Here is a 20,414-nt window from a genome sequence, read left to right as displayed (position 1 = left end):
TGTGATTCTAATTCCAGTGGAAAACGTTTCTTTTCCAAATGTCTTCTTTTCAGCTGTTCACAGATAATGAAAGCACCTGTCTCTGGTGTTTGCATTTCTTTTCAGTCAATGCAATACCTTTTCTTTGCTTCCTCCTTTTTAAAGCAAGGATCATTCCATATGTGGTGGTTATAGCTCTGCAGTAAATTTTACCTGAATTCACAAACCCATGGGAGTTAGTTTGCATTCGAAGGAGAGGTGCTGGTTTTTCCTTTTAAAAATTAACATTCAGAGATGTAAATCTTATTTACCAATGCCCTGCTGTGTTGAGAATAACATTAATATATGACATAGCTTTAACTAAGCCAAGATTTCTATCTGGTAATTATTTTTTTCCCACCTGAATTTTTCTGTCCCTCACAGAGAAAATGCTTTGTATTATACAATGGAGTTTAAAAAGCCACAAACTGATTTAGATTTGTGGTGCATAATTTCTAGTAATTTTTATGTATATTAATGTTAAATCATGTTCTTGATTTCCATAAATGACCCACATAACATGCCAAATTTCTTCCACATTTTAAACAGCCCTGGGCTTTGATGAACAAAAATTGATAGGTATGAGATGAACAAAAGAATACTGATGACACATAATATAAGCCTTGATCTAAAGTTGTGAACTTGTCAGATGATCTGCCAAAAATGGATTATTTTCTAAAAGTTGAAATATGGCTGAGAAGCCTGCTGGCCATTATTCAAAGCCTTTAATTTATTACATTGATGCTGTTAGACAAGTGATAATCATAGGCTTTAATTTCCTGTAGAATTGGGCATAGGTGTAGAATGCTTTATATGTTTAATATGCAAAAAACCCCTCAGATCAGACAATGGAACTTCTATCTGTGTCACTACAGGTTGTCTAATCTGACACACGTTGGTATTAATGCACTACATAAAACTGGAATTTTCCTAGACCTCTGGTATTTCTTTGCATTCTTGATGTTCACACTTTAAAAAAATGTATAAGTTCATGTCCATCTTCGTATTATACAAACTGTAGTAATTTGCTTCATTAGATGCCCTATAATTTTCCTCTGCTTTCAAAATACTCATGTTCTTTACTCCAGATGGATTATTGAGATCTGTGCTGGGTTGCACCAATAATAAACTTGTTGATTCTCTTGCCTTTTTCTGCACTAATAGTAACCCAGAGCACTGTTCCCAACGTGACAGTCATCCAGCACAGATAATTGTATTTTTGCTATAGGATTTTAGATTCTGTTTGTGTAGTTTTGCTTTCTTTTGCAAGAGATAAAAAGACACTTGGTCCCCAGGGCATGGCTCCCCTGGCCCTGCCAAGTGCCTGAGCAGCTGAATGGAACTGATAATCTTTGGCATTTACCAATAAGTTAATTTTACTCAGCTACATATAGGGCTCCAAGAACAATAGGTTTCCAAAGATTTTAATTTTTTTGAAGGCTTTTGTGAAAAATATTTCATTTGCAAATTGTTTTAAGCTTAGCACCGTACTTCAAAACAACTTTTTCCCTCTGCAGGTTTATAGAAAATTTTCCATCTCCTTCCTGTGTGTTTTTTCTCTTAAGTTTATTTTTTTAAATTAAATATTCCTCACAACATGGAGAACATACTAGAAATATTTAACCAAAAGTGTCAATTCAACCAGGAGAATAGGTGGTTTCTTAATTGTGGTCCCTGTAGAACCTACAGGAAAGATGGAGAGAGACAATTGACAAAGGATGGAATTCCAGGACAAGGCGGAATGGCTCCCACTGACAGAGGGCAGGGTTATGTTGGATTTTGGGAAGGAATTGTTCCCTGTGAAGGTGGGGAGGGATCCCATGATCGTAACAATTTCATTGTCTTTAATTTATATTACTGAAGAATCTAACACAGTATCCTAACAAGTGAAACATTTTTCCACTTAATGTGTGTTTTGGTGGACTGAGAGTATAAAAGGATCTGACTTCACGTTGTGGAATAGAACAGGCTATGTCTGTTTGTAAGTAAAAGCTAATGTTTTGCATTTTAACAGGGAAGGAAATGAACAGTGGCACTAAAACCACATCTGCCAGAGCAGAGCCTAGTGGCAAAAGTTACCTCTTGTTACAGTGATGACAGTATCCAGATGTCACACAGTTAGGGGCATTTGCTAAAATCTTTTTGAAGTAGGAACACCTGTGACCGTCAAAAGTGATAAATATTAGATAATAAAATGCATTTCTGGTAGGTGCACAGCGTAACCAACACAGTCAGGGACAGAGCAGTCACATTTCCTCCACCTCCCTTCCTATTTTCCTAGTGCTGAATCTTTGAGGGCCTCCTACTTTGCTTTTTTGCAGCTGTTTCATATATAACATGTACTATTGAATGGTTTCTCATGTGTTTACCTGGGGGGACCTTTGGGGGAGAGTTTTTTGTGTGTTGTTGTTGTTGTTGTTGTTGTTGTTGCTTGGTTGTTGTTTTTTAGATTGATATTCCCCATAAAGGAATAAATTTCAAATGTCTGGAATTTTGGATTGGGGTAACCACTGGGAATTGAGGGTGTGTTTTTCTGTGCAGCTGCACATTTGCTTGGGGCCTGCTGGGTGTTGCCCCATTAAAAGTAATGAAATCGGATGCCCACATTGTCATGAGCAACATTTAAGCACAAGCACTTGAAATGTCATTCTGCAGGCTTTGCTCTCCTCACTTTTAGTGAATCTGAAGCAGTGTTTGAGGCTATTGTGGAAACGGAGCCTACAGCATGCCTGAGTTCTTTATTTATTGAAGATGGCCTCACCTAAAGCAAAAAAAAAAATCTGAAAACAAGACAACAAATCCCTTTGTTTTGCAGTGGCCCATAAAAGCTAGCCCTGTTGCAATCCCTCCTTCTGGAGAGTTAACTGGAGCCATTCCTAGATTGGATTTGCTTTTCTCCCTCCTTACAGCTTTGAAGCTGCTGGTAACTCCCTCTGTTCTCCAAATCAGTAAAGAGGGCAGCACAACACCATCCTCTTGCATGGAGGAGAATGTCGTGTTCTGTAACTGCACTGCTTTCAAATGTGCATGTTCAATTCCAAGAGAATATTTCAGGTATCCTCTGAGTATCTGTGTCTAAATGGAAATGGATGCAATTCTGCATTTCAGGGGAAAAAAAATGATTACACCTTTAGTTTTTGAAAAAAATGAAATTACTTTAGTCCTTGCAGTATCAAAATCCACTGTTTCTGTTTGACACATCGATAGTGACCTCTGGGGTTGCTGTTCTGCTTCTCAAGGGGATTTTGTCTCTGCTCTTTTGGCTGGACTCCAGGTTTGGATGACAATTTCAAGGTTAGAGTTTGTTTATTTTTTTTTATCCAGAGACAGGGGAGATCAATCCTAATCTATAGAGAGACTGAATCTCAAATGCCACAGTGCCAGAGGCTTGACCCTCAGAAGTGCTGAGCACTCGGAGCTCGCAGGCTGTCCTGTGGCACCCCAGGGGTCACTCCTGCCCCTGCCACCCTCTGCTGTGCCCTGGGAACTGAATTAGCCTCTCGCTTTCAGAGCAGAGGATTTTCTTCCAATGGACTCTGTTGAATCCTGTCTTTCCAAGTAAAGTGAATAGTGGCATTCACGAGTTTCTCTTCATTCTCAAAGGTAATAAGTGAGATTTACAGAGTTTTTTTTCCCTTTTATTCTTAGACTGTTTTCCACTAGTCTTGCATGCTGTGATCCTTTGTTTTCTATGTTAGCTCTGAAATATAAGAAAACCAGGCTACTGGTTCAGGCAGCAGCTCCTTTTTTAGGAACTAACCTTTGGTCTTTGGTGGACTTGAAGCAGTGCTGAAGAACAGGAGGCACTGCTGTTCTGGGTGTTGTCAGCACCAGTAAAGAGAAACACAGACAAACTTATTCATTTCTTTCTACTTTGGATTAATCCTGAAAACATTTTCCTGTGGTCACCCAAGTGGAGGTCTCCCTCCACCTCCCTGGTGCTCGGTGACCTTTAGCAGTCCCAAAAGGAGGCTCAGTGCTGCTGACAGTTGGGAGATGTCAGCAGAACCTGAGTGAAAATATCCCAGCACAGCACTTCTCCAGGATGACTGAAATCCTATTTTTGGAGACGATAACATCATAACCTTTTAATTTTCCTTTCTATTTTTTTCTGGGTGGCAGATTGACAAGCCTAGAGGATGAGGCTGTCTATTCATAGAGCAGGTTTGGCGTGGGCAGCAGCCCCGATTGTTGCCCACACTGCCCTGCTGGTGTCAGCCCTGACCTCGGGAATGCCCAGAGCCCTTTTCCTGCCGAGCCTGCCCAGGTGATGCTCAGTGACTGATGCTCAGTGCCAGAGCAGAAGTGGCTCTGCAGAGCCCACAGCTCCTCCCAGACATTGCACTGATCGCCCACCAGCCGAGCTGCTCCAGGCTTGCACTTCCAAACACCCATCTGAATTCCTGCCCCAATCACTCTTTTTCATTCTGTCTCCAGTCTTTCACTGCTGCACTTCAGATGGCATAATTAAAATCTAGGAGCAGAATGTGGGTCTTCTCTCATGCAAAATTATTGTAAGAATTACTAGTATAGTCAAAGAAATAAGAAAATAACATTTTGCAAGTTGTTTATTTAATGTTTCCTTAATACATACAGCAGGTTATAACACAGGTTAAGAAAAAGAGGTGCCATAAGTTAACCTTTGCAGTTTATTTTTCTCTTTGATCAGTAGCTCCCCTTCTGTAATCCTTATTTTCAGTGCTGATGTTAGCACCATCTCCATTTGTTGTATGTGAAAGAGAACACTTCCTGATGATGAAGATATTAGTCAGACAATTACCAGAATTGCTGCTTCTGGGTGTTTTACTATAGAAGAAGTATTGGGGGAGTGGTGGGGGGTGCTTGCAGCAAGAGACTGTGCACAAGGAGAGTGAATCTGCTGTCCCTGCTCTTGCTGCTGGGGATTCTCATCCACTGAGAATGAGCAGCAATAAAGAATATCCAGAACCAAGATAGGATAATATCTAATCATTTCCTGAATGGACAAAGAAAGTTTTGGGGCAAATTAGGGCAAATTTAGAAGGGTATTACTATCTCAGCTTTAATGATATGATACTTTATATTAATTTAAAATTCCTCAACTTCAAAATATTCTTGTGGCTTCCACTCTCAGCCCACACAAAGCTGCTAAGACAAGGTACCTTTCCAGGCTAGAAAGAGCCATCAGTCAGCAGCACACAATAGATATCAAAGACATCCCACTTCTGAAGGTATCATTAATACCAGTGCAGAACAAAGTGCACTGCAGCTTTTCATACCTCATCTGAAAGAAAACCACAGTCAATCCCACCTTGCCTAGCTGAGAAGGAGGAAGGGATGAATGCTCTCTAAGGTTTCTCAAGGATGAGCACAAATTATCTCTGTTCAGGCAGTGTTGCTTGGCTTTCTATTTGCTTATGGATCACTCCAGTTATTCCTTTAGGAAATAAAGCATTATACTGTCAGTCTTCAAAAATATGTATTGTTAACATTAGTTTCACTTTACATTAAACATTTAAATTATATATGAGACAGCTCAGGGTAAGGGTGGGCAGTGAACTGTGGTGTGGAGACTGGAAGTCTGTGTGAAGGCACTTTCAGAGAGTTTGTGTGAAGGCCCTACACCTGGCCAAGCGTGTCTGGGCTCAACCACAAAGGAAATGATAAAAATGAATTAGTCCCAGTGGCAGCAGAAGGAAGGTTTGCAAACCTTTCACTGAATCTTCTGTGCACATGGGTGTGGTTTGGGAGGACAGAGCCTGGGGATGGTGCTGGGAGCCACCTGTAACCCTGAAGTGAAAAGGAAAGGCAGAACTGCCATGGGGAAGCTCCCTCAGCTGGGTGACTCCAGCCCTCCTGCCTCTGCTGGCAGCATCTTCTCATTTTCCCTGCCAGCCCAAACACACAGAGATAAGGCAGGGGCCCTTCAGAATGTGCTGAGGTAGATCCCTGAAGCACACCCAGGTGAGATCTTGGTGGGGGCACAGCTGGAAGTGGTTGCCATGGAATTTTCCACATTCCCTTCCCCTTGCTGGGCTGTACCTGTGCCAGGCAGACTCCTTTACTCCACATTTCAGCGCTGAGCCATTTGGACACACAGTATGTATTTTATTCCTCATTTGTTCTGCAGATTAAGCTTTTTATTTGTGAGCATAGTGTCACTTTTCACTATTCTGTACCCTGCCAGGCAGAAACAGGTGCCTTATTTGTGGAAACTTTAAAGCATAGTAATACATAACATAAGCTCTCATGTTATTCCTACAGCCTCTTGAACCTTAGTTAAGTGAAGTGATAGGATATGACACTGCTTTTTGTTTGGTTGGTTGGTTGTTTTTTTTTGGTAACTTTTCCAAGTAAATTTCCTGGAAATAAGGTATGACATTATTAGGCAGGTACTGAAGTGAAAGCTCAGTACTTGTTTGCTTTGTAGCATTGTTTTACTTGTGCAGTGAAAAGAAGAAATACTGTGGCAATGTGAGTGGCAGCTACACATAATGGAACGTGTGTTTATCCCTGTTTATGTTTGCAGCATCAGGAGTGTTAATTAGAAGATTCTATCTCCTGTGCAGTCCTAGCTGCCATATGTAAATAAATATTAACTACTTTGAGGTGAGTTATCCCATGTGTAAACAAGCAAACCAGACTTAGTTCAAACTTTTTGATAATTCACAAGATTATTCTTTCACTAAGACTTGATTTGTATGATTCTTTAATATTCTGCACAGTATTTGGACTGCATAATGGCAGTACTTCTGCCAGCAACCCTATGCATCTGTCTATCAAAAAATAACATTTCTGTAATTACAGGATGGGTGATGATGGGTACAGGGGAGGGAAATGCTGAGGGACAGCAGGAAGACAAACATAGCTACAAAATGCACAGTCTACAGAAGTCAGAAGAATATTACAAAAATAAACAAAACTTGTGGGAATTAGATCAGAGTAAGTATTACTGTGGTAAACAGAAAGAATAGTTTAACTGCAAAAAACACAGTAACTAAACAGAATTTTGTGTGCTTGCAAATGAAGAGAATTTCCACTAAAGCATCATTAGACTGTAGCCTCTGATAAATCTGAAACGCTGATGAGTTAAATTTGGTTTGTCACTGTTTGCCATTTGATTTTAATCAGTGTTTCCGTGAGTGCATGCAAAACCTGCCTTTTCAGGGGAAAGCTGAGACAGGCAGACTCCCTGGATGTGGGGTTTGTGTGCACAGCCAAGGCAGAAATGGGGACTGGAACATACTGAAGAAACAAAAATTGCTTTGAAGTGCCATATCTGGAGGGGAATATTAAAAGTTTTGGAGATGTGCTAGGAAAAGAAACTTCTTCCTGGTAGGAGTGTAACTCTGTGGGCTGAATTTGGGTTGATTCAGAAGCTTTTTGCTTTAACTCTTCTGCTGTTTGTAGAATAATTAGAACATTCTAGAGACATGAGGTGAACTGAATTAATGTTGAGAAAAGAATCTGTGACATCTCCAGAGGGATGATGAGGTGATTGTGCCCCTTGTACCCCCCAGTCTTTGCAATCCAATTGACCCTTTCTGTTGGCTGCAAGGTGTGAATTTCCTGAGGATTCCCTGGAAGCTCCCAAGTGTTCCTGTTCTGTCAGGGATAAGTTAGATGCTCAATGGAAGAAACATGGATAGAGACAAGGTTTATTTGTGCTGGATTAACTCAAGTTCATCAGCATAGAGAGAGCCAAGCTAGACCTGAAAAAGATTCTAATTGACGAAAAATGCTTAGCAAAGGCACAGCCCCTTACCAGCCCATTCAAGCAGGGAGCTGAGGCTTGTGGAAGATTGTTCTCTCCTGAGGGCTGACCTTGAGCTGAAGAGGTAACATGGCTCCTTTCTCATTTTCTCTGTATTTGCATGGCTATAAAAAAAAAAAGTCCTTCCTTTTTTTTCCTGTATCTTAAAGGCATTTTACTAATGTAATAAATAGAAAAGAAATATGTTAAATAAAAACATTTATTGGAGGACGTAATTTTAAATATTTAATGATATAATTAAGTCTTATTAATGTAATGGTCTTTATTCTTCAGTTTAAAAATTCACAAGGTTAATTTCCCTTTCATCTTTATTATACAATGTTTGCCAAAATTATTTGTTATATATTCTTATAAATATTTGATGTATATTTGAGATTTTAATTTAAATAAAAATATAGGTCATGTTTTACCATAGTGTTACTCCAGTGTTAAGCTGGAATTACTGAAATTAGCACAGAAGTGAGTCAGGCCTTGCTATTCCTCCCGTTATTCCCAAGTTGGCTTCTTTGACTTGAGTGATCCATGGAAAACACACCTTTTACCACTCTCTCTGCACTTTTAAAGGCTTGCAAAGAAGCTTAGAGTCACCAAGCTGTGGATCAGTCACATCATTCCCATGTTGTCTTCTCTGGGGGGGCATTATTTGCATTATCTCTGTCTCAGGCACTTATTCACTTGATTTTACTGCATTTGACAATAAAAAGCACCTGTCAGCATTGGTAAATGAATTTAGAATATATTTCAGTAGGTATTTACTTTATTAATTAAATTACGGGCAATAAAACCAGTTGTTTTGAGTAACATGATTCTCCCTCTATATGCTCTGCCTATTTAGGTCCTTATGAAGAAGGAAGGTCCTTCAGCATTGAGTCCTGTGCATTTAAATGATTGATATTCTCCTTCATTAGCAGTATTTCTTCCATATGCACAAGAAATATTTTAGGGGAAATGGATGCTTTATTTTACCACAGCATTACGATTTTTTTTAAGATCAGTCTGCCAAACTACAATGTCAGCAGCTGCTGAAAAAAATCACTTTATGGGCAATATGTTGACTTACCTTCTTAATTAAATAAAAAAAAAAGAAAAAGCAGAACTCTCTGGAGAAAAATACTTTGAAATAAGCATATTCTCCTAATCTGTCACTGCATTCAGAATGGAAAAACAAACACCATTTGAGCTAGCAGCCAAATTTCAGCTTGTGCTGCTGTTGGATTTGCATGATGAGGTGTGCAAAAGTACCTTTCAGGCAGTTTCTTGAGGTGGCCCGTGCTGAAACCTGGGCTTGTGCTGTTTTTGTGTTTGGGCTTGAGCTACTTTCCCTTCTGTTGGTAAGCACAGCTCCCTTTGGATCTCCTGCCTGCTGTAATTGTCACCTCTCAGAGAGAGCTGCTGTTCTCCTCCAGACAAGGAGGGCTCTTCATGGAGAGCTGGGCTGAACTGAAGGGATTTATTGTCTTCAGGACAGAGGTGGCAGAATGCTGTCCCTTTTTAAGGCATCCATTGTACAGCAAGGAGCTGCCCTTGCCACTGACTGGCTCTGCCCTTTCCTCTGCTCTCCTGGTGCTAGAGCAGGTGGGTGCATTTGCTGCTGCTGTCAGAGCAGTCCTGCACTGATGAGGGCTGGGCACAGCTGGGGAAGCTGACTCAAATCTGATGGAAATGAAGGCAGTTTATTTGCCCAGATCCCTGCCAAGACCTGTCTAACCCTGATGTACTTTAGCTTTCAATTTTGAGAGCACCTATTCTGGCATTGTTTCTGGAATAACTCTCGCTGTTGTGCTGCTGGCAGCTCGGTGCCTGGGTGCAGCGTGGCTGTTAAAACTGAGCATTATATGTTAGAAAACCATGTATTGGCAAAGTGTGCTGCTTTGTTCTGTCCTGCCTGCCTCCTTGGATGCTAAACTGCACCAGAACTGTGTGTTCTCTGCAGAATGCATGAGGAACAGTCAAGGAACAAAAATTAACCTTCAGCAGAGCCAAACTGGCAAACGGGAAGCAATCCTGTGGGCTTCTCTCAGCACCTCACTTGGAAACCACAACTCTGCCACCACAGCCCTGCTCAAAAGTAGTGATGATGACTCTTTCCACTTATAGGAAGTCCTACTGATTTTACAACTCATAAAAGATTCAATTCTCTCACCCTGCATAGCATATCCCTATTATAGGCAACCATTTCATCTCTCCTGGGATCCACCCATCCCTCTTACCTCAGCTTTCAGAAGTCCATTAAAAATCTGTTTTGTTTAGAGTATGCTTAGGCTTGCTTTTATCTTGGAATTTTATGGTAAATCCTGCCTGAAACTGAATACTTGAGGTCGGAGCACAGTGCAATGAGGAATGGGGGAAAAAAAACTCTTCAATGGTTTCCCCCAAAATGAACTCATTTGTGCAGTGGAGAAAGTTATGTGGGGAACTCAAGTGTTAAGTCTGCTTTTTAAATGCAGAGGAGCCCTTAGAAATAAGCTTAAATAAGTTAAACTTATCTAAAGTTTTTATTAAAACTTATTTATAAGTTAAATTCCCTCTTGCTTCCTCATAATTTTTCATTCTTTCCTCTTGGAGCTGCAGCTGGTAATTTTACCTCCCCACACTTTTACCTCCCCTCGTCTCACTTCTCCTCTCACTGTTCTTTGGAGTCTGGCAGCTGCTGCACAGAAGCTGCTCTCGCTGACAGACACAGCTGGATTTGTCCAGCCAGCTGATGGCAGAATTTTGAGGGAGAACATCAATACCACAGGACAGATGAGAACACACAGAACTTGTTATCTGTGTCCCCCACTCATTATTTTATTTGTATTCATATAGACTTGCCTGTTTTCTAAACTGCAGACAAAGAGTACTTTTAAAATACCCTAGATTCATAATTAGGGGGTTTGTTGTTAATCTTGTTCTAGGGTCATGTTTTGTTGATGAATTTCCTTTTGCAGAGAGAAAGCTGTGGTTTTCATTCTGATAACACTAAAACCGTTTGTACTTTCACATTTCCAAATGCCCAAAAGAATTATTGGCCTTTATTTAACTTATACCTCTGAGAATAAAAATCTGACAGCAACAGGAGTGATTGGATTTTGCATGGAGGAGATAATTCATTTATAGCCACACAATTAATGCAGTGAACATTGAATTTCTCTTTCCTCTCGAAGAAAAGCAGTGTTACATATTACTTTGGGATTTAAGAGAGTAGCTGTTAGGAAAAAAAGGAGAAAAAACTTATTTTAACCTGCTTAATTACTGCACACTAGAGGGCACTTGAGGTAGAGCAAACAATATTTGCACAGCTCCTGCGACTGAGCCAGTTCCTGATGCTCACAAGGCGGAGTGAAAACCCACAGCAAAAGATTAACTTCCCAAATTGCATCCTGTACAACTTGCACTAATGTACAAAAAAAAAAAACAAAAAACGGTGGGATGCCTTGCTGGATATAATTTCCTTTTGTCTTTCTCCTAGTGTTTGATGTACTAAAGGAATAATTGTTTTTCTAACAGCCAACCTGACAGCAACTAGTCAAAATTGCAAACAGTGCCCGAGGAATAATAAAACCTGATAATGCATTGTTATTTTTATGCACTCCCTAATATCACTGGTGCAAAGGTACACAAATTAGTAATTGGGGGAGTTATATTTTATAATCTCTGGAGAGTGGAAGCGGCTCAGGGCCAGTTGTGTTTTATAGTGCTAAATGAAGTGTTTGGGGATGGCAAAGGATGTGCTAAGGGCCCACGAGCCCAGGGCGGCTGCTGGGTTAAACCTCTGTCTCTGTCTGACAGAACAGACTTTTCCTTAGGCTGGAGGAGGAATTTGAATGGCTACTGGAATATGTTTGTCCAGTCAAAGCAAAAGTAACTCCAAAATCAATGCATCTGTTTCTCTTCACATCTCAAGTAACAAGGGGCTGGAGTTGGATTAGATGCTGTTCTCAGAAGGCCCAGACCCAAAAGCAAGAATTTTTGTGTGGTTGAGAATTACTTCTGTCACTTATGGCTGCTGCTGCTCTTTCTTCGGTGGGGCTTTCCAAGCTTTCTGTTCCAGTTTTGGATATTGAATTTTAACCATGTGTGATCTCTGAAGGAACCTGGCATTCCTTTGCAATCCCTCACTTCAGTCTCTCAGGGTTTCTAGCCTTGCCTGTTAAAATGTAAACATAAATTTCTTTCAGAGGGAAAAAATTGAAACCATGCCTACCCCAACCCTGTACCTTTATCTCAGAGGCTGCTTGTATAATTTTTTCTTGTTTTAATCTATACGATCACTTGTAAGCATTTATATATATATATATATATTTTTTTTTTTTTTGAAGTTACAGATGTCTTCAGTGACTTCCCAAACATAGGAGATCATTATTTTTCCTGATAACCAACTTGTGATAACTGTATGCAAGCAGGTTTTAAAGGTTGCAAGACAGTGATAAGAACCTATGTTCTAAAGGTAATTATGTCTGTGTGCTGGCACAGGGAGCTGATAAAAGTATATATTTTATTAAAAAATGTTCTGGACTTAAGATAAACCTTCTTGTTTCTTCTTATTTCATGGAATGTCAATTCTAGCATACAAAGCAAATTAAATTAAGGAATAATCCCTCATGTAATTTGAGCAAAATGTGCCAGTGATGCAGAATGAGTATTGTCTAAGAAAACAGCATTTAATGTGTTTAAAGCTTTAATGCAACAATGGCAGGTGATGCCACTAGTCCATAAACTTGCTTTAGTAACTTTCAAATGAGTTATTAATTTCTTATTACTTTGAAGTGGCATTTTAGTGGCAATCCCTGTAAGCAAAAGTAGCTTGCAGTAAAGTCATTTATCTTGATCAAGCAATTCACTCTGGACTCATTAATTGCATTTAATTTTGGATCAGGCCCCATTTCATGTATTAAAAACTGAAATCAGCTACTGATGCTGTGAGGGAAATATCTCACTGGTAGGTGATCTGATGGGAATAAAATGTGAATAGGAGGAATTAGCACAGTAGTTTCTTTCCTCCACCCTCAAGTGACTTTGGCATTTTTTTAAAATGAGATAAACCCAAACACTGACTCCAGCAGTAACCCTGGCAAGGCTGTGCTGTGACTGAGATGCTCCTGAAGAGCTCATTTCAAGCCACTCCTACTGAATATTTTTATGCAGTAAGGTCTAAACACTCTGTCTTCAGGAAACAGTTGATTGCACTGCTGAGGAACAAAGAATTGAATTATAATCAAGAACTGTTTTCACAAAAATGTGAAAGTGAGAAAAGATGGTGGAATTCCATTATGCCACATATTTTAGGTGACAGATCCTTCCTGGCTATGTATGGGAAGTCACATCGGGGTTTTAATCCGTCTTACTCATAAAAGCAAAGCAATATAGAAGTAAATCTTCTGGTTCTCTTCCAAGCTGAGGTTAATTTTTCCCCAATTCTCCTGTCACAACCAGTCAAAAAACCCAAGCAAAAACAACCCCAAAAAACTAAAACCCACCTAAAAGAAAAAAACAATCACACAACCCCCCACAAAAGCCCAGCCAAAAAAAAAGTTAGCAAAAGATAACACAAATCCAAGATGAAAAATAACCCCAAAATAACAAAACAAATAACCAACCCATACCACAAGCCAATACATTTTGTAAATACTCTGCTTTGTTGCTTTTTCCCCTGATCCCAAAATTTAATATGAAAAAGTGCATTCCAGTTTGATCCAGGGTAGGATTCAATCATATGCATTTTGCAGATTTCTTTCTTCAGTACAGTCATTAAACTAAATATCTTTATCCCATTGCAACTGGAGTCAGAGCTGCTTTTTGCTTAAAAAATGAAATGGCCATTTAGAAGATAGAGGAATAATCTTCCTTATGATATTTATTTAAGAGGAAACAGTTTTTAGCCAGCATATTCATCAGTGTAATTCAGTAATGTGTGTATATATATATCTCACTCTGATAAATATCATTAAATCATTTCATCCTGGTAGGATGCAGAAAGTTGCAAATGTTCCTTTGCTATTCCAAGCTTATTTTTACATTAATTTTAATCTATACAGTTCTTCCTGTCAAGATTTACTCCATCATCTGAAAGGCTTTCCAGCAGGGGAATCCATGGCTGGCATAATCCATTTTAACAAGACACTTACCATCCTCTCCCACAGCCTGAAGATGAAAGAGCACAGCTTTTGCCCTGATAATTTCCAATTGCAAGAAAGGTCACGTAGAACAAATGGCACAAGTCAAAGGTTGAAATCAAAACAAAAAACTCAACTTTTAAGCTGCACTTGGAGGTACAGCCTCTACCATTAGCTTTCTTCCCACACACAACTGTGCTGCCTATTTAAAGCAAGGACATGAGGGTTCTCTTTTCAGGAACAACTTTTATTCTTGGTTGCTTCCTTTAGGTGTTTTTAATGGAAATTAAAACAAGGTGTGTAACAATTCTTACTGAACCTAAAAGAAGTCTGAAAACTGGCTTTTCCCTGTTCCCAAGAGTAAAATTCTCAGGAGTAAAGCCAGGTTGAGCATCCTCACACTTTCCTTGTGACAAGATCCGTATTTTCGCTGCTGTTCAGTTGGTAGAAGGATGGGGGAGAAAAATACTCTTTGCCTCAGCAGAACCCCAGGTAAAAGGAAACCACATTTCTGATCTTATCTATTGCACTACCAAGTGTTTTGTGTTTCCCTCAAGGCTCTCTGCCTGCTTCAAGTATTGTGTATTTTCATATCCATCCTCCTCCAAGTAATCCTCCCAGGCTCACAGCTCAGAAAGTAAGCGCTTGGGCTGAGGGAAACAAAGTGATAGCTAGATGTTTCTTCATTGACCTTGAAAAATGGCACATTCTGGGTGCATTTTACTACATTCCCATGAGTCTGAGACTTTTCAGAAGGAGGATTTGAGCAAGCAGAAATGCACCTGTGATCTGCACTAGCTTGCATTTAGTCAAGATAAAGTCAAGCAGGCAAGAGCTACACATGGAGGGTCTCATGCACTGTCTTACACACGTGCATGCACTCATAGGATCAGCATGGAAAATAAGATTAATAATAATGAAACTAAATTATATGGTATTCTTACTGTATAGCAGAATATTAGGGGCCACTTTCTGTAATCCTAGGTAGATCTTCAACAGAGCAGTCATCTTATCTTTTGCTTCAGGTGGAAAGGTTTGCAGGTGCTCTGAAGGAGGTTCAGATGACCAGCCCTTTAAAACTAAAGTTGAGCAAGGAACCTGCTTCATTAATTTAGAACCACACAACACGTTCATTTCAACCACACCATCGTACTTGTCACAGAGAGTTGGAGAAGGATGGCACCGAGTGCAATTAAACTTCCCCAACAGCACCAGCTCAGTGTGGAACCAGCCCTCCATTTGAAGAGTCCCTGCCTGCACCTGACCATGTCTACACGTTGTGCTCTCCCCCCTTCCCTTGCGGCAAACATCAGGTGGGAGGATTCAGAGCTAGGATGTATTATTACAACCGATGCATTTAATCTGCTCACAGATAATCCGTGCAACATGGCCAGGAGAAAAGCCCGGTGGGTGAGGCAGGCGGGCAGGGATGGCAGTGGCGTGTCCCTCGCGGGCTGCTGGCCCTGCTGTTTGTCGGCCTCGGTCGGGACGAGCCCCCTCCGGCTCCGTGAAGCCCAAGGCAGGCGGCGATGCCCAGCGCTGCGCTCCCGGAGCCGCACGCAGCGCTCCGCAGCCGGGGCTGTGCGGGATGCGGCCACACAGAGGATGCGGGGACGGGCCGGGGGTCAAGGACTCGCTGCGCGCTGCTGCCTCCCTGCAGCTCCCGCTGCGCCCGAGGCCACCGAGGCTGCGGAGAGCCCCGAACCGCCCGCAGCTGCCCGGGAAAAGCGTGCTGGGAAAAGCGTTTGTAAAGGATGCTCTCCCTGTGCCCAGGGCGCCCGCCCGCAGCGCTGCCGCACGGAGCCGAGCGGCTGCCCGCGGCCCGTCGGGGGCTGCCGCATCCAGCCCGCATCCCTCTCCCAAAGGACGGGCAGGGAGGCGGAGGGGGGCTCCTCCTCGCCGACGCTCCGGGCACTTCCCAGCCCCGACCCCCGCGCCCCGGCTCCGCCCGGTGCCCGGCCCCGCTCCCTCCCTCCCTCCCTGCCCTGCCCTCCCTCCCTCCCTGCCCTGCCCTCCCTCCCTCCCGGCCCCGCTCCCTCCCTCCCTCCCTGCCCTCCCTCCCTCCCTCCCTGCCGCCCGGCCGCAGGCGATGCCCCGGCGCGGAGCCGGCGGCCCGGGCGCCCGGCGGGAGCGCGGGGAGCGAGCGGCCCGCCGGCCCTGCAAAAGTTGTGTGTGCGCCTGCCGGGGGGAAGGCGGGCAGCGGAGGGAGGGGAAAACGCCGCCCCAAAGCGCTCCCACCGATTTCCCAGCGCTAGACCTGCCTCCGAGATCAGCCCAATAAGAGCTGCCAGGGGAGGCTCCCGGCTCACTTTTACACATCGCTTCACACTTAGGTTTGGCAGGCAGGCACGGCAGCGCTCTCATCCCGCGATTAGCGGATTTATTTGGAATATCCCTGCTTTCCTGGAGACGGGCGGCTGCCGCTGGCTCGTGCGAAGGGACAAATTAAGAATTGCACGCAGCATGCAGGCACAGAGAGCCGGGAAGCCCAGCAAGCAGCGGCTCCGCCGGCATCGGCAGCCTCGGAAAGCATGAGAAGAAAATTTGGAGCATCCTGCCCGTTCCCAGGGACCGGCTGATGCTTTTTTACCTCACCCTTTCAATCCGCGCCTGAAGTGGCTGCGGGCGAGCGGCTCCCTTGCTCCTTGAAAGAGTGAGTATTCATTTTATTCAGACAATTTGTGGCTGCCTGCCTGGCAGAGGGCTCTCGCTCCGTGGGTTTCTGGCTGACTTGGGCTCTCTGTGCGTGCAAGGCGCGCTGGGCGAGCGCCTTCCTCGTCCGTAGGTGCCGTATTAGACTGAACTGGGGTCCCTCATTAAGTCGGATGTTTCCAAATTGCCAATAATGAAAATGTGGGATGCTTGTTAGTATTTTTCAATTATCATTATTATTCTCTCGGGAGAATAAGGGGTGGTAATTGTATTTGTCTTCCTGCTTGTTGGTGTTTTTTGGGAGGAGGTTTATTTTCCCTTCCGTTCTACAACCCTCCTTTGAAGAGTCAGGAGGACTTTGGATCACAGAAGCTCGCTTCTAAGGCTGCCGAACCCGTTTCTTCTCCTTGTTTTCTTATTTAGTACAATAAGTCTCTGGGCTATTTCACTGTGTTGTGAATAGATGCAGGGCTGCATTCATGCATTGAAATAGACTGCCGTTTTCGTGCTGAGAATAAAAATCATCCACTAGCCAGATATGTAAATGAGGGAGGAGGAGGCTGGAAGAAGCTTGGGGGGGGGGGGGGAAATCCCCCCGATTTATTATCACCTTCCCTCACCGCAGAGCTTTGCACCCCCTAAGTAAGTAAATAAATAAATAGGCATGGCTTCATAGCTTCCTTTCCTACTTTGAGAGAAATAGCGCTCTGGAAAGCTGCGATGGGTTTGAATCTGTAGCCTTAACTAGCCAGGAGTCATCCCTGTCCCACAGGTTGTTTTCCTTCCCATCCTTTGGCTGACGAAACAGAGGATGCACCCAGCAGAAACTTGGGAGAGGGAGAAAGGCCCTTAGCCCCAGCCGCTCGTTCGCTGCCAGGGCTCCCGCAGCAGAAAGGCAGGAGCCCGCAGCCCCCTGGAGCTGCTGTGCCGCTGAACGCTTCGTCTTCTCCGTGAGGAAGGCAGAGGAGGGGCACATCCTTCTCTCCTGCTCGGCTCCGGCTCTGCCGGCCGGCAGCACCCAGCGGAGCCCGATCCGCCGGCAGCGTCCCCGCTCGGCAGCACCGGCGCCGGGCTCGCCCGGGAGGCGCTGCGGGGCTCCGGCACAGGAGCCTGGGCAGCTGCCGGTGCCCAGCACGGAGGAGCCGGATTCGAATCCTGCTCTGGGCTCTGCCTGCCGCCATGGAGGCGGCACCGCCTGACACGGGCAGCAGTTCCCTGGCGGCTCCTTGCCCTTCAGTCGTGGCTGGAATTTGCCTCCATTCAAACAGTTCGCGTTTCGTAGCGGCCGAAACAGAGCGGAATCGATCCGAGCTGGCGCTGAACGGCGCTGCCAACAGGTATCGGACTGTGCCCGGCTCTCCTCCCTTTCACACGGGCACAAACACTCTCTGTTCCTGCAGACGAGCCCGTCTCTTTTCTCCGAGGGGGCAGAAACGCTGCCGCAGCTTTTAGAAAGGCTGACACCTGGGCACAGCCAACCTGAGCGCCCAGAGGCTCGCCCGCTGGGGCGCTGGGTACCGCGGACAGCTGTTTTTTGGGAGGTGCTGGTGGCAAGAACTCAAACAGCGACAACTGTTTATTGTTTCAAAGGTAACGTGTCGGCGCCTAATGGCAGGGAAGTGAGCAGCTGCTGGCTTCAGCTTCAATTGAAGAACAGAGCTGCTAACTGCCCAAGCTGTAGATAAAGAACCCTCTTCACTCATCCTCGTTTGGAAATTCTTCAGGAGTTTCTCTGCAACAAGGATAAGGGGAAATACGCAGTGCTCTTGTATGAGTGATATTTCCCCTCTCTGTTCAATACTAGACTGCTGTGAACGAGAAGAGACTTCACAATAGGCTTCTCAGTATATATAAGTAAATAATGAAAGGATTCAGGAGTGGAAAATTACTCTCGTGTACATTTTACCTGTCTTAAACAAGATGATGAATCTTCTGGAAGAAGTTAGTATTTGGCATACCCGTAAAATTAGCAAATTTCACACCCATAAAATCTGATAGCATCAGAACCCAAAAGCTCTCTGTGGTGTTACCTCCCGGTCTAATTGTATGAATGGTTGTGACAGAAGAACCGGAGGAAGGGAAGTGATTATTACATGACATTTTCATCCTTTAAGCCTTATTGTTCCCCCTCAGTGCTTACAGAAGGAGCACAGATTTCTGGTAGCTTCCTCCTAAGCTATTTATTGACTCCCTTCTTTGTCCCAGCTTGCATCCTGGCTGTGGAGAACTTTGATTTCCATGCTTAGTTGTAAGCTGATGGCCTTCAGTGCCCTTGGAGATTGAGGCATTTTGTATAAATTAGTTCTTAAATTATCCAGGTGAGCACTTTGTTAACTGGGCAGGCTGCTAGCCAAGAAACTAACTTTGGACACTTTATTCAATATTAAAAAATCAATAACACTCCGTATGCCTGCTTAACAAATGCAGTTGATTTTAATAAGAAGTACAGCTGTATATGACAGCTACTCCTTTTATGCCTTTCCTTAAAAATAAACCAAGTTCTCATCTCTGCGAGGTGAGGTAGAACCCTCCTTAGATGAAGTCTCCTTTTTGAATGTTATTTAGTCATTCCCATCAGCTCCTGCTACTGAGGTCCAAAAAAGAGTTGTATAGGGGAAGTAGTCCCACAGTCAGATTTAAATTCACTTTTTTGCAAAATTTGTTCTCTTTTAAATTTTTGTCATTTGTGAGCCTCAAGATTTTTCTAAAAACATTGCACCTTTATCAAATCAATTTAATCGATCCTTGGGCACTTTATTTGCACCACTCTTAACATATGAGTCATTGTCTTCTCTGAAATAAATATCCTTCTCCCTTCTTCAGCATGTAGAACTATTTCAAGGGAGAACTCACAGTCAGCCATGGACATAAATTTAGGTCTGTTAGCCCCTGAAGCTCTTTTTCTTTCTATTTCCTCTCACAGCGTTGCACAGTTCATCTTTTGAATCTTTGCTTAGGAAGACCATTCCCACAGACTTTGGCTGGGACTTTTCTGGATGCTTATTGAAAACAGGGGCCTGGACCCCTTCCACTTGACTCTTGGTACACACAGATGATTTGATTTCCAAAACTTGAGGGGTGTTAAAGAGAGAGAAATGCTGATTTCTGAGGCTATGGACAAGCAGGGATGTGAACGTGTCCTTTAATTTCCTGGAGCTGTGCATTTCCAAGTGATGATTGTGCATGTTTTGTGACAGAATGCAACTGCTCATGCAGGTATTTTTATAAATCCCCCATACCTATCATATCTCAGCAGTATTCCTTTTCCATTTCAATATTACTAAAGCCTGACCTACTATTAATACAATTGTATGCTTGTAGTATACACTCAAGTGGTATCATAAGAATCTTTCATCTATGAGTATAAAATAATAAAACTTAAATTCTTTCAGTGGGAGGCAAATGCTACGGCAATTTCAGCTTGGAGCATTTTAAGCATCATTGCTACCATAAGATCACATCAATAGAATTAAATTAGATCAAGGAAACTCAACATTTTTCTTAGTGTTGTTGCCATAGAAAACGTGGCTCACTTCAGAGCTTTCTGAACATAACCATTTGAGCAGTAGACAGACAGAGAACAAAATAAAGTCCAATTTGAGATTACAAATGTGTGTCTATATATAATCATACCCATTTATTTTCCTCTCCTTTGTTCTAGAATCTGTCCAGCATGTTTCTCATTTTGTAAATAACATCAGCTCAGTGGCATTTCAACTACATGAATAAAATTTTGTTCCCAAAATACATTGGGTACTGATGGTTACCTGGAGCAGAAAGTGCAAGCTGAAAAGGAAAGATTTATCTGTGAACCAGTTCAGTTCCCAACAGATAGTCTTTTACCTGGAGCCAGACACTATAAAAATCTGATTCCCACTGCCTTAGCCATGAGAGCG

The 20,414-nt window shown here is 43.0% G+C and overlaps 1 protein-coding gene across 2 annotated transcripts in view; it reads left to right on the top strand.

Annotated features, from left to right (window-relative positions):
- Positions 1 to 15,970: 15,970 nt before the first annotated feature.
- CDH8 (cadherin 8) overlaps positions 15,971 to 20,414 on the top strand; it is a 156,088-nt gene continuing 151,644 nt past the window's right edge. Inside the window, exon 1 of one of the 2 annotated variants that reach the window (XM_077786269.1) lies at positions 15,971 to 16,519. The gene's annotated coding sequence lies outside the window, so the exon portion shown is untranslated. The remainder of the gene's footprint in view (positions 16,520 to 20,414) is intronic. The other variant, XM_077786268.1, reaches the window with a different exon arrangement.

Source organism: Lonchura striata, chromosome 13 (genome assembly GCF_046129695.1).
Source record: "Lonchura striata isolate bLonStr1 chromosome 13, bLonStr1.mat, whole genome shotgun sequence".
NCBI classification, from domain to species: domain Eukaryota; kingdom Metazoa; phylum Chordata; class Aves; order Passeriformes; family Estrildidae; genus Lonchura; species Lonchura striata.
The sequence above is the reverse complement of the archived record's forward strand: the minus strand, read 5'-3'. Positions and strand labels throughout refer to the sequence as shown.